Genomic DNA, 13297 nt, shown 5'->3' on the forward strand with positions numbered 1-13297 from the left:
TCGCCCTCTCTGTCTCTCTCGCCCTCTCTGTCTCTCTCGCCCTCTCTGTCTCTCTCGCCCTCTCTGTCTCTCTCGCCCTCTCTGTCTCTCTCGCCCTCTCTGTCTCTCTCGCCCTCTCTGTCTCTCTCGCCCTCTCTGTCTCTCTCGCCTCTCTGTCTCTCTCGCCCTCTCTGTCTCTCTCGCCCTCTCTGTCTCTCTCGCCCTCTCTGTCTCTCTCGCCCTCTCTGTCTCTCTCGCCCTCTCTGTCTCTCTCGCCCTCTCTGTCTCTCGCTCTGTCTCTCCTCTCTTCTCTCTCGCCCTCTCTGTCTCTCTCGCCCTCTCTGTCTCTCTCACCCTCTCTGTCTCTCTCTGTCTGTCTCTCTCACCCCCTCTCTCTCTGTATATCTCACCCTCTCTCTGTCTCTCGCCCTCTCTGTCTCTCTCGCCCTCTCTGTCTCTCTCACCCTCTCTGTCTCTCTCACCCTGTCTCTCTCACCCTCTCTCTCTCTGTATCTCTCACCTCTCTCTGTCTCTCACCCTCTCTCTCTCTGTCTCTCTCACCCTCTGTCTCTCTCACCCTCTGTCTCTCTCACCCTCTGTCTCTCTCACCCTCTGTCTCTCTCACCCTCTGTCTCTCTCACCCTCTGTCTCTCTCACCCTCTGTCTCTCTCACCCTCTGTCTCTCTCACCCTCTGTCTCTCTCACCCTCTGTCTCTCTCACCCTCTGTCTCTCTCACCCTCTGTCTCTCTCACCCTCTGTGTCTCTCTCACCCTCTGTCTCTCTCACCCTCTGTCTCTCTCACCCTCTGTCTCTCTCACCCTCTGTCTCTCTCACCCTCTGTCTCTCTCACCCTCTGTCTCTCTCACCCTCTGTCTCTCTCACCCTCTGTCTCTCTCACCCTCTGTCTCTCTCACACCTCTGTCTCTCTCAACCTCTGTCTCTCTCAACCTCTGCCTCTGTCTCTCTCACCCTCTCTCTGTCTCTCTCACCCTCTCTCTGTCTCTCTCACCCTCTCTCTGTCTCTCTCACCCTCTCTCTGTCTCTCTCACCCTCTCTCTCTGTCTCTCTCACCCTTTCTCTGTCTCTCTCACCCTTTCTCTGTCTCTCTCACCCTCTCTCTCTGTCTCTCTCACCCTCTCTCTCTCAGTCTCTCTCACCGTCTCTCTCTCTGTCTCTCTCACCCTCCCTGTCTTATCTTAACTGCCGTATACCTACACCGAAGTAACCTACACTTCTTTCTTCCAGATCTGACTCAAGTTTCACGCGGGAGACATCGGAAGACAGGTAGGGAACACCTCCCCTCCAGTATAGTACCTTGAGGGACTGCGGATCAGGTAAGATCCCATCCGGGATTGCGGCTTTAGAACTACTACTAATGGTAGTAAAGTATAAGTGTACTACAATAAATAAACTGTTATGTAAAAAAAAAAAATGTCCCGGTTTTTCATTTTCAAAATCTGGTCACCCAATATATAGAGTATCTCTACACTCCAGTTTCCATCCTGAAGCCTTTATCCCCCCGCTGTCGGGCGGCCCCATCCCCCCCCCCCCCCCCAATTTTGTCCAGCAGGAACAATAAAATGACCGGATATCACAAGATGCTGAGTGCAAGATACAGATCTTTCCAGAAGGCTGGAAAAGGGACGGACTTTTGCGACTGTGTCCCCCCCCCCCCCCCCGGTAACACGTCCTGTTATAACTCAGAATATCACCGGGTTTCCTTAGGCCAATGCCACTATTTTCAGCAGGCCTGCATAACTCCAGTCCTCGAGGGCTGCAAACAGGCCAGGTTTTCAGGATATCCCTTCTTCAGCACAGCTGGCTCAATTAGTGGCTCAAAAGCAAAGCAAATGTGTGGTGCTCAGAAAAAAACCTATAAGTTTAAGATCAAAAAATACTTGATTGAAGAATCCTGTGATATATACTCCCCAGTGGAAGAATAAGGGATATACCCCGGACAATAGAACAAATAACAACTCCAAATATAACCGAGTAGTGGACTAGGATCCCCACAAGCACTGTAGTAAGGGACCTCACAATGAAGTGATCCAGCATAATATATCGGAATGGAGAATGTCCAGATAAGAAAATAACTCACTCTGAGTAGACTTGTCATCCAGGTTGTTCTGTTTTCATCCACAGAAGGGGGGTGTGCTTCCGTTTTTTCAGTGTGCTATCAAGGATTGCAGATGGGAAAAAGCAGGCACCAAATACACAGGATCAAAAAATAAAGGAAATCCAAAAGGAGCGTGTGCCCATTAAAAACATATTTAATGGATTCTTACAAAAAAAATAACAGCAGCATTACGGGGTACAGAGCCCCCCACCAACGCGTTTCGAGCGCAAGCTCTTTTTCAAGGTGACTAAAGGTACTCACCTAGCCGTTTTTGTAGTCCCCAGAAGCGCGCCAAAATCCATCAGCCATTCACTTCCTGAAACTCTCAGGAGCGACGTCGGCGTGATGACGTCAGCGCGCGACAGGGGGAATGCAAAAAAATACAAAACATACAAACTTTATTGACAATTGAACAATAGACATTCGTAATGTTAAAAATACCAGCAGAAGTACCAGGTATGCCTTCCCATAGTGGAAAACCACTACAGTAAGAAAAATAGCAAACAAATTAAAAAGAAATATTTGAAAAACTGTGAATATTCCTATTAAAAACAAAAGAATGACATACCTAATAAACGGATAGACTAATTAATAATCAGATAAGTGCATGTATACACACCAAAGTGTAGATAAGGTTGTATGATAAATGCACATGAAAAAAACGTTTTTATCCATTTGAATAATGAAAAAGTACAGGCATACCCCACATTAACGTACGTAATGGGACCGGAGCATGTATGTAAAGCGAAAATGTACTTAAAGTGAAGCACTACCTTTTCTCCACTTATCGATGCATGTACTGTACTGCAATCGTCATATACGTGCAGAACTGATGTAAAAAAGGCATTTGTAACAGGCTCTATAGTCTCCCCGCTTGCGCACAGCTTCGTTACAGGTAGGGAGCCGGTGTTGCTGTTCAGGATGTGCTGACTGGCGCATGCGTGAGCTGCCGTTTGCCTATTGAGCGAGATGTACTTACTCGCGAGTGTACTTAAAGTGAGTGTACTTAAACCGGGGTATACCTGTAGTGTAATGTGATGTATTTGGAAGTGACTGTAATATGGTCAATATCAAAGTACAGTAGTTGTTCAAAAAATAAATAATAAACCATTATAGTATTTTGTCCTATAGGATAACACTCAAAAAAATATATATATCTAAGTAGATAACATAGTAGACCATAATAAGGGATGATTACCTATAACATAGTTGTAAACCTATTAATATACTCAAACAGTCTATACCACAGAAAAATTGTAACTTCATTGAGTACAGATGTGCAAGAATTACGGGAAAATTTCCTTCAGACTTCGAAAAAGATGTATCCCATCAAATATTACATAAATCAATCATAATTCACAAGTGTATAACATTTCACAAAAATAACATTTCACAAAAATAAGTCAATGTAGAAAAGATGTCAAGTCCCAATCAGAGTTCCGGCCACAGGGAATTCTAGCATTAGTTCTGGCCTTAAAAAAACAAATCTTCATTTTTTCCCTCACATATGAAGGGACATTTTTTTGACCACGTTTGAGAAATTGGTAGAGAGGGATTTGGCTCTACTCTCCAGGGGATACACCTTTGAGGTGTCGCCCCTGCGGAGTAGATTCCGTAATCTCTCTCATCCAGAAAGAGAGGCTTTGTTATCCCTTAAGAGAAATGATTCCCTGGTTATCAAAGGGGCTGATAAAGGGGGGGGCTGTTGTAGTCCAGAGTAGGATCCAATACCAAAATGAGGCCTTACGTCAATTGAATGACAAGGTTTCGTATTCTGTACTTAAAAGTAATCCCACTCCACTTTTTATCAAACAATTTAGATCACTCTTGGATGATGGCTCTCATCTAGGGGTTTTAGATCATAAAGATTTGGAATTCCTATTCAAACCTTACCCCACAATCCCCATTTTTCACCATCTCCCAAAGATCCATAAGACATTGGTCTCCCCACCTGGGAGGCCAATAGTCTCTAGTATTGGATCTTTGGGAGATGGTGTCTCCAGATATGTAGATTATTACCTACAAAGTTTTGTAAGATGACTTCCCTCCTACATAAGAGACAGTACTGACCTTCTGGAACAGTTGGATACTGTTACGTGGCAGAATGGTTTTATATGGGTTACGATGGACATTACATCCCTATATACGATCATTGACCACCAACAGGGGATGGCAGCTGTCAGACATTTTCTTGAGCACTCCACTTTATCACTTGTTCAAAGCACTTTTATTTTAGACTGTATTCACTTTCTCCTTACACACAATTACTTTATGTTTGATGGAGTTTTCTACCTCCAAACACGTGGTACCGCAATGGGCACAAGTTTTGCCCCCTCCTATGCAAACCTATTTTTAGGTTTGTGGGAGTCGGACCACGTGTTTGGCGATAGAAACCCCTTTCGACAATTCATCACTTTTTATAAGCGTTATATAGATGATCTCATTTTTATTTGGCACGGGGATGTAGATTCACTTTTGTTATTTATTGATTATCTCAATAATAATAAATTTAACTTACACTTCACTTACACGTATAATTTTCATCACATACATTATCAGGACGTATTATAATTATTTATAGACATTAATATGCTTATTAGTTCAGATATATATAGAAAACCAAATTCACGGAACACTTTTCTTAGAGCTGACAGCTGCCATCCCAAATCCCTTTTGAAAAACATACCAAAGGGACAATTAATTAGACTTAAAAGGATCTGTTCCAATAATGAAGATTTCATTAAACAGTCAAATTAACTCCTTTTAAGGTTCAAAGATAGAGGTTACTCATCTACAGATTTGATGAATTCTTTGGAAGAAGTAAACAAAATTACCAGAGAAGGAATACTACAAAAACAAAGAAATACGCCTCCAAACCATAGTATGAGGGCCATCAATCAACCCTTATTTATTACACAATACAACACTCAAATAGGTCAGATTAAACATGTTATTAAAAAACACTGGGACATACTTTCAGGAGATCCTCTCCTGAAACGTGTGTTTTTGCGGAAGGTCCCCAGTTTGTGTTTAAGAAGGCCAGAACTATTGCTAATTCAGTCTCCCTTAGCCTTTTTTCTAGTAAATCAAATGATTCCAGACGGTTACCCAAAGGAAGCTTCAAATGTCTTAAATGCATCTCATGTAAATACATGCTACCCAGTCCATCATTTAGGTCGTTTGTCACTGGTTGTGAATTCCCTGTTGCGTCCTTCATCAATTGTGATACCACATTCGTAATTTATATCTTGAATTGCGGATGTGGTAAACAATACGTGGGCCGTACTACCCGTGCCCTGAAGGTACGCACTACCCGTGCCCTGAAGGTACGCATCAGGGAACATACGAGACTCATCAAAAAAGGAGATCTCATTCACCCAGTGTCACAACACTTTACGAATTGTAGAATGGGTAGTATTGATGCGTTCACCTATATGGGGATAGAGCAGGTGCCAATGCCAATCAGAGGTGGCAACAGGGTTGAACTCCTAGATAAGCGTGAGCTTTATTGGATATTTACATTAAAAACTAGAATTCCCTGTGGCCTGAACTCTGATTGGGACTTGACACCTTTTCTACATTGACTTATTTTTGTGAAATGTTATACACTTGTGAATTATGATTGATTTATGTAATATTTGATGGGATACATCTTTTTCGAAGTCTGAAGGAAATTTTCCCGTAATTCTTGCACATCTGTACTCAATGAAGTTACAATTTTTCTGTGGTATAGACTGTTTGAGTATATTAATAGGTTTACAACTATGTTATAGGTAATCATCCCTTATTATGGTCTACTATGTTATCTACTTAGATATATATATTTTTTTTGAGTGTTATCCTATGGGACAAAATACTATAATGGTTTATTATTTATTTTTTGAACAACTACTTTGATATTGACCATATTACAGTCACTTCCAAATACATCACATTAAACTACTTTTTCGTTATTCAAATGAATAAAAACGTTTTTTCATGTGCATTTATCATACAACCTTATCTACACTTTGGTGTGTATACATGCACTTATCTGATTATTAATTAGTCTATCCGTTTGTTAGGTATGTCATTCTTTTGTTTTTAATAGGAATATTCACAGTTTTTCAAATATTTCTTTTTAATTTGTTTGTTATTTTTCTTACTGTAGTGGTTTTCCACTATGGGAAGGCATACCTGGTACTTCTGCTGGTATTTTTAACATTACAAATGTCTATTGTTCAATTGTCAATAAAGTTTGTATGTTTTGTATTTTTTTGCATTCCCCCTGTCGCGCGCTGACATCACGTCGACGTCGCTCCTGAGTGTTTCAGGAAGTGAATGGCTGATGGATTTTGGCGCGCTTCTGGGGACTACAAAAACGGCTAGGTGAGTACCTTTAGTCACCTTGAAAAAGAGCTTGCGCTCGAAACGCGTTGGTGGGGGGCTCTGTACCCCGTAATGCTGCTGTTATTTTTATTGTAAGAATCCATTAAATATGTTTTTAATGGGCACACGCTCCTTTTGGATTTCCTTTATTTTTTGATCCTGTGTATTTGGTGCCTGCTTTTTCCCATCTGTAATCCTCAATTAGTGGCTCAGTATGACTAAGTTAGTAGGCATATTCTGAAAACCTGGCCTGTTTGCGGCCCTCGAGGACTGGAGCTGTGCAGGCCTGCCATAGAGTATCACAATATATCCCAAATTTTCCCACCAGAGGGAACAAGGACGCCCGCTACATCCGAGTACACCAGGAATCTATGAGGAAGCAGACACTGGGGATCGGTAATCGTATTGATTTCTCTGTACAGGACACAATTACTGCGTGGCTGCGTGTAATTGCAGAAGCGCTGCATTGTGCAGCCCTGTTAATTTGCAGGCCGCAGCGTTTTTCCATCCAGCCCAAGTGAATGAAGCCGCTCGTCCCAGCGGTGGCTGAGCTGTTGACAGTGTTCTCTCATGGAATGGGAGGCCAGACTGGGAATGCTTCTTCCAATTATCCGCACCCAACAAGTGCCTTCCTCCGCTCTCCTGATCTCAGCCAGAGTATACGTGTATCGCCTTGTAATCTTTATTCACAACGCATAGCAGAAACCTACAGATGCACTAAAGCGATCTGGGCCGTGTGCTTAATGCTTTCACTGCCAGAGAGGTGTCACAGGCCTATTATTATTATAGAACCACTTGTTACCTTGATAAGACAACACATCACAGGAGTAGGGCCCGTTTGCCCTAGGAATAAGCACTGCTACTATATTTACATTTGGTGGAATGATTTGGGCGTTCTCCCGGGGGCAGCCTTTCTAATGAAGTAGCAAAAAGACATCAATAAATCAATAATGTGGACATCAAACATCCAGATGCCATGATCCAATCTATATCGGTTCCCGGCTCATGTAAGTCTCTAACAAACACATTCGTCTTGTGCCTGAGACAGTCAAGCCTGGAGAGTTGAACAAAGGAATTATGTACAGTGGCTCCTGACGTCCAAGAACAAAGAGATTTCAGCGGGACCAAAGAAATAACATCTGAATGGAAAAAGCCAGACTTGAAAGAGTGAGACCCCTTACACGAAGGCCAACAGTGACACTGAGGAAGACTCACTCTACTTTAATAAGCTGTAAAGCCATCCTACATTTTCTCACGTAAGAAGACAATGGCATTTTAAATAGGCACCAGTTACAATGATTTAATATGATGGATCAGACGTCGGCCGCTATCCCCTTCCTAGCTCTGCCCAGGTCCCAGCCTAGTTGTTACCTTGGCCAATTATAAACCTGGCGAAATCAGCCCAGGGTTTGAAAAACAAATGATGATTCTATCATTTATAAACTGGAACATTCAGCTCACACAGAATAATTACAACAAAAACACATGAAACTTCCGGTGTTAGGAGGAAATATTACCAACCTGCAGCTTACGAAGAGGTAACCAGAAAAGTATATCAACATTGTGAATTCCCTTCTCCAAATAATTACATTTGTGCCTTGGGCACACAACCCAATAATATATCTGCTGGACTCTGCAACGTATGAATGTATATCTGAAAATTCAAATGTAAACCTGGGTGACTGATAGATGATGATATATAGATATAGAGAGAGATATAGATCTCTCTCGATATATACATACATACACACATACAGAGAGAAATATCTCTCTCGAGATCTTAGATATGTATATCTATGTATATATATATATGATATATATATACAGATATGATAGATATACACGTGTATACATACATACTTGTGTGCTGGTGGGCCTCAAACCCCAAATATAGACCACACCAAAAAGCAATGACCCTCATGCTTAGGAGGCTTGAATGTCCCTGGGCTTGACAGCGTACAGGAAGAACGCAGAGGGTGCCAAGAATCAGCGGAGGTTAAACAAAAGCATGAAATCAACCAACTTAACAACCAAGGAAATTGTCATCTCAAAAACATTATGGGAGATTTCAACGCAAAGATTGGTGCCCATCACAAAGGCGAAGCATCAGTGGATAAGTATGGTTACAGTAACAGGAATGAATGTGGGGACAGATTGGTAGAATTGGCAGAATGTGAAACGTCTATACCAGTAACGAATCTGTCCCTTCTTTCTGCGCATATCAAACAGGTAAATAACGGCGCTCACCAGCTCCCTTCACATCAGAGTTATTATCACTGCACACGCTGTCTTTAAACCATGAACTTTCCTGCTAATGAGGAAATTGAAGGCTTCTGCTTGGGTTTACATCATGCATAATGAATTTTTCACAAGCCGAGTAATAGATGCAGCTCTGCCTGCAACGGATATGTTATTGCTTCTTCTTTTCCATGGTTCGGTCTTTCCAGAACGTCAACAGAATCAGTTAACAACTTCCAGGTATATGGAGCATGGCGGTGTCTGGGGACTCAGCTCATTTATCTCCCTCTAAAATGTCTCATGATCAATTACTGTCTAGGACAAGATGTCTGGAAGACCAGAGGCGGCCGTAGGTCAGGGGTGGCCAACTCCAGTCCTCAGGGGCCACCAACAGATCAGGTTTGCAGGATATCCCAGCTTCAGCACAGGTGGCTTAATCAGTGGCTCAGTCGAAGACAGCGTGTAAAAGGTGGAAGACAGAAGAAACGAGTTCACGTGTCGGCTGTAAAACATTCAGACGTGTGACGTGTTGCACAGAACGATGGGAAAAAATGAATTTTAACAAACTGATGCATTGATGTGGGGTGTTACCGGGAGAGAAAGGGGGGCGGGGGGGGGGGCTGGGCGGCGAGCTAATGCATACAGCTTCATCATAAAAAAAATACCCCATCACTCTTAGGCTGCGCTTATAGTGCCGGCGACGGTCGCTGGAAAATAAAAAATATCAAATAGAGATGACTTCCAGCGATCGCGACCAATCCGTCGCGTCGCACTTACTATAAGCACACACGACGGCGGCAAGGCATTTGTTTTTCCGCGACATGGCGTCGCTGTCACTCTAAGCGCAGCCTTAGATCTTAATTTCTGTGTAACTGTTTTTTGTTGGGTTTTTTTAAGTGATTTGTGCTGGGGAACAAAATTGGGCCGAATGTTTGGACAGCACCGTTTTTTATGGCTGTATACAGGTATATCCAAAAATGTGAAAATTCAATTAACTTTGAAGAATCCATTGGCTACCCACCTATCAAATTCCAGAGTGTGTAAATTCACGTTTAATGTGACCAAAAACACACTGAATATGACGATTATGACAATTATCAGCCAGCATTACATATTTGGTATGCATGGTCCTTTCTTCTAAACCAGAGGTTCCCCGCCTTTATTACACCCTGCTCCCCCTGCTAGAAAATATTTGTGCCCCGAACCCCTAATTAATAACTGTTATTGGCGACTCCTCAGACTATCGTTAACACTGTGCGACCGATCCCAGGCAGTATAGTGTCCTGAGCTCATGGGGGGGAACACACGCTTAATAATCCCCCAAACTTTGGAAGCTCCCGCAGTGAGTGACAGCTATACCCCCCATGCTGCCTGCCCACACTGTGGGAGCTTCCAAAGTCACGCCCCACAATGCCTTGCTGCTGTGGATGCAAAGCACTGCGGGGAACAACTTTTGAAGCTCCTGCTGTAAGTGACAGCGATACCCCCCACGTTAAGGTGCAGTTTGGGGTCTTACTAAGTGCGCAGTCACCACATATCCTCAGGACCCCGCTATTGTGCCTGAGAGCTGCCAGCACTCATTTATGGGTGAACCTCACGCAACCCCCATTAGGAATCACTGTTCTAAACAAAAACAAGCCTAAGTGTAGTTTCGTCCTGAGTATTATACATCTCTTTTTATTCTACTCCCTCCTCATTTCTCGTCTCCCCCTGCCTGTACATTTTGAAAGGCCTGCTTTATGTGAACTGTCTTACTTGGGAAGCCATGATAATTTGTGTGTTGCTGATGGGCAGAAGCTGGAATCCCAGCTGCTGTATATAAGAGACTAGCAGTGAGTAATACAAATAATACATCACTGGTGTATAGCTCTGACATGTCCAGAATTGAAACGCCATGAGAGTTTGATGCCTATGGTTTGTTGCCTAAGGCAGGGGGGCTTAACTCCAGCCCTCAAGACCCCCCAACAGGCCAGGTTTTCAGGATACCCCAGCTGCAGCACAGGTGTCTCAATCAGTCCCTGCTTCAGCACAGATGGCTCAGTCAAAGACCGAGACTCTGATTATCCCAGCATAGGTGGCTCAATCAGAGGCTCTGTCTGAGTCCCTGATTGAGCCACCTGTGCTGGATGCTGGGATATCCTGAAAACCTGACCTTTTGGTAGAGTTGCCAGGTGTTCGGTATTGAACTGGACTGTCCTGTATTTGGACACTCTGTCCAGTAAAAAAGGAGAGGTGCTGTAATACTGAACATGTATTTTCCTCCCTGGACATAGTGACGTGACGCACCTTTCACCATTGAGTACAGTATTTTCAGAGAAGCCACCTCGTAACCCTATCTGTTGGGGGGGGGGGGGGGTTTGAAGACTGGAGTTGAGCCCCCCTGCCCTAAGGCACAGGAAGATAAAGGGACTTGTCCAATGTCACAGACAGGATTTACAGCTGTGTCCTGCCATTTCCAAGGCCTGCTCCCGCGGCGGGAATAGATACACTGCCTTCCAGTTGTTGATTAAAAGCAACAGAAAAGCGCGAGATTAAGCTGCAAATTGCTTTCGTGCAGCTGCGTGACATTATCCGAGCCCCTGCAGTCCTCGCTAACACCGTGGCGAACTTCCTTTACGTTGGCGGACCTGTCGCTGTGCGAGGAACGAACGCCATTACTACTCCGAGAGCGCCGTGTGGGAATGCCATCGTAGTTATGGGAATTAGCAACTGCACAGGAGCAGCGACAATGATCACGGTCAGACGGAATAACACCAAGGCACAGGCAACCCAGGAGTTGCGTCACCACTCGGAAAGTCCACGTTTTGTTGCAATAAAAATCTTGAATACGTCACCTTGTGGGGACTCATGTCAGCTGCTCTGTGGCTGTCACCTTGTGTGACCTCGCTTATTTCCTCGGTGTTCCATCCAAACTCCTTGATAAACTGCCTGCTGGCATGAAACGCGTAGGAGAGCTCTGTGCCTCCTTTTTACATGTTTTTTCAATAAATTAAGCTTTTTTTGACCCGACTCCCTCGGGCTGTGCGCTGTCTTTGTTCTATATCTGGATTTACTACCAGCAGCTGTCACGCTCCTATAGAGACTCAGAAGTGGGTGAGTGATCAGAAGAACCCACGAAGGAGATTGTGAGTAGAAGTCGTATGGACTTATAGCCTTATGACACTCCCAATGAGATTTAGGGAGAGGTGGAATCATATTCACTTACCGCTACCCTTCAGGGAATAATGGTCTCATTGCCAGCACATGTTTTAGACTTCTCACAATACAACTATTAGTATTACTCAAGATACAGTGATATCTCCACCTACCATATTGTTTTATGAACTTTATTATCTTGATCCAGTACTTGAGCACCCAGTCACCATCATCTCTAGTAAGCTGATAACACTTCTCCTCCTCCCCCCCCTCTCTGCGATCACTGTCATGTGCGTGTGTTACCCCTGAGGTGGCTGCATGCTTGTAAAGCAATATATACATTCTAATAACGATCACTATTACAGCAGCAAAAACACCAAATACAAGGCCCTTCAGTGGGCCACGGATACGCCTCACATCAAGGCCGGGCCACGTATGCGCCTCATGGCCCGAACCACGTATACACATGCCCCATGGCCCCCGGGCCACGTATACACATGCCCCCTGTCCACGTATACGCCCCCAAGGCCCCCATCCACGTATACCCCCTCATGGCCCAGGCCACGTATACCCCCTCATGGCCCAGGCCACGTATACCCCCTCATGGCCCAGGCCACGTATACCCCCTCATGGCCCAGGCCACGTATACCCCCTCATGGCCCCGGCCACGTATACCCCCTCATGGCCCAGGCCACGTATACCCCCTCATGGCCCCGGCCACGTATACCCCCTCATGGCCTGGGTTGCTGAGGTAGTGTGCGGATTCATGTGCCGGCAGGGATTGGGATGTTCTGCTTTCCTTTATGGGACAGCATGCTCCTGTAAGCCCCAAACCTTCGGCCCACTGGACTCCATCTTCAAGCCGTTTGAGACGCAATGAAAGCCCCATGTTAATAAGAAAGCAGCCGGGTACCAGAAACTTCAGCCACGCCCTGTGGACCGCACTACTCACCCACATTACACATAAGTGGTCAAGCAGGTGGCATGGCTGCGGTAACCTTCGGCAGCACTGACCTCCTGTCTGGCAGCGAAGGTCTAGTGGTCAAAGCACTGGTCTTTAAAATGGGGGAAGTTGTATTGTGCTCAATCAATGCGACACACCAACACATTACTACAATGCACCCTGAATTATAGGGGGAGACCAGGTGCCCTCAGTATAACATTCACATCGCAGGCGGCATGCGGCCTCTCCGGCCATCTTCCTGCCGCGGGCTCACTGAGGGGGTATGGGAGAGCTCCGGGAGAGACCCGTAATCTCACTTACAGACGGGCCTCCCGGATTAATAAATCGAGAGATGTCGCCCTTCCACGCTGTATTTTTCCACCAGGGCAGGTACAGGAGCATTTTTAGCGCTATAATGACATGGAACGAGGTTTGGGACGGCTTAATTACAGGACCAGCTGTGGCAGACCTCACATAGGACACAGGGTCCCATATATATATATATACACATAATGAC

General features: G+C 44.7%; 1 protein-coding gene across 1 annotated transcript in view; it reads right to left on the reverse strand.

The window, feature by feature from the left end:
• LOC142470187 (uncharacterized) overlaps nucleotides 1-13297 on the reverse strand; it is a 110203-nt gene that overhangs the window by 88710 nt on the left and 8196 nt on the right. The gene's annotated exons all lie outside the window — the stretch shown is intronic.

This window comes from Ascaphus truei, chromosome 19 (assembly GCF_040206685.1).
Source record: "Ascaphus truei isolate aAscTru1 chromosome 19, aAscTru1.hap1, whole genome shotgun sequence".
Classification (NCBI taxonomy): Eukaryota; Metazoa; Chordata; class Amphibia; order Anura; family Ascaphidae; genus Ascaphus; species Ascaphus truei.